The sequence below is a fragment of the Arachis ipaensis genome, chromosome B01 (assembly GCF_000816755.2).
Source record: "Arachis ipaensis cultivar K30076 chromosome B01, Araip1.1, whole genome shotgun sequence".
In the NCBI taxonomy this organism is placed as follows: Eukaryota; Viridiplantae; Streptophyta; class Magnoliopsida; order Fabales; family Fabaceae; genus Arachis; species Arachis ipaensis.
The window spans coordinates 114,081,232-114,082,980 of NC_029785.2; the positions used below are offsets into that span (position 1 = coordinate 114,081,232).

Here is a 1,749-nt window from a genome sequence, read left to right on the forward strand (position 1 = left end):
TAAACTAGCAATCAATAACCTCAGCAAACAATTACTAAACCAGCAAACAATAACCTCAGCAACCAAATCATGAATAGAATAACAAATAAATTAATAACCTCAGAAAACACTTACTAAACCAGCAAACAATAACCTCAGCAACAAAATCATGAATAGAATAACAAATAAATTAATAACCTCAGCAAACAAGTACTAACCCAGCAAAAAAAAATCATGAACACTTGAACAGAAAATCAGAACAGAAAAAAATAACCTCACCAAACAATAACCTCAGCAAAAAATAAATTAAGAACCTCAGCAAATAATAACCTCAGCAAAAAAAATCATGAACACTTGAACAGAAAATCATAATAGAAAATAAAAAACATGGAACATAGCAGGAAGCAGATGCCGAGGAGATGGCTGCAAAGTGCGAAACATGGAACACAGTATTACTTACCGGCGGCGAGCAACGACGACGACAAAGGACGTGACATCGGCGAACACAGAGAAGGTGAGCTCCGCGATGACAACGACGCGGTAGAGCTGCGGTGGTCAAACCCATCGCTGTGGTGGCTGCGGGATGCGGTGACGGCGGGCTGCAGTGGCGGCGCGATTGGTGGCTGCGCGATTCTCAGAGAAAAGAGGAGAGATGAGTTTTTGAAGAAGATGGGTTACGGCCTTACAGGGATTGATTTAGGTCTTTAAGGTTCACTTCAGTTTCGCCGTTTTTCAATTTTTTCCTTTTTTTTAAAGGATAAAATGGCGCCGTTAGGAAGGTTTATTTTCGAACCGGAAACCCTCTAAAAAATCGGACGATTTACCGGTTCACCGGTTAACCACCGGTTCAACTGGTTCTATAACCGATTTTCTGCCAGACGGTTTATAAGCTCACCCGGACCGGCTTGGTGACCGGTTTCCAGTTAACTGGGTTGAATCGGCCGGTCCGGTTCGGTTTTCAGAACTATGGAAAAAACACGACGAAAATAACAAATCAACTAACACCAAACACCAACTAAAACCTAAAAAAGTAAAGTATCGTTTTTGTCCTCAACGTTTGAGGTAAGTCTTATTTGTGTCCCTAACGTTTAAATCGTCCTATTTGTATCCTTAACGTTTATAAAATTGATTCAATGTTATCCTAATTAACAAATCAGATTATATTTTTCAATTATTCTCATTTGGATGTATTCATTCTCAATTAGGTCTCACTTAAATGCATTCGATTTTATGATTATACCCACTATTTGGGTTTAGATTCAATTATGTTCCTAGAAAAGTGAATTATGTAAATATTGTAGGAATTAGTTTCAACTTTTGATGAGCTATTTTTCAGAGTGGATCATCGATTCTATCCCAGACATTTGTATTCTAACTTCAAGAAGAGATTTTTAAAACTCAAATTAAAGCGCTCATGATGTGTAATTGACGACAGGATAACATTGAATCAGTTTTACAAACGTTAGGGATACAAATAGAACAATTTAAACGTTAGAGACATAAATAGGATTTACCCCAAACGTTGAGGGCGAAAACGATACTTTACTCAACCTAAAAATATGACAAAAGAAATAAGCCCACCTGTAACCCAAAAAAAATGTAACATCACCTAAAGCCCAACTTTAAAAAATACTAAAAGTAATACATTACAAGAAGACTAGCATCACACATGAAATCCAAACATAAATAAAAATAGTTTGGCATCACCTGAATCCTAACACAAAAGTCTAAGCACCAACTAACCAATAAACAAAAAAAAAAAAGGAAAAT

General features: G+C 36.7%; 1 pseudogene; it reads left to right on the plus strand.

Annotated features, from left to right (window-relative positions):
- The window catches only part of LOC107610540, a 3,036-nt pseudogene continuing 1,653 nt past the window's right edge, over positions 367 to 1,749 (plus strand).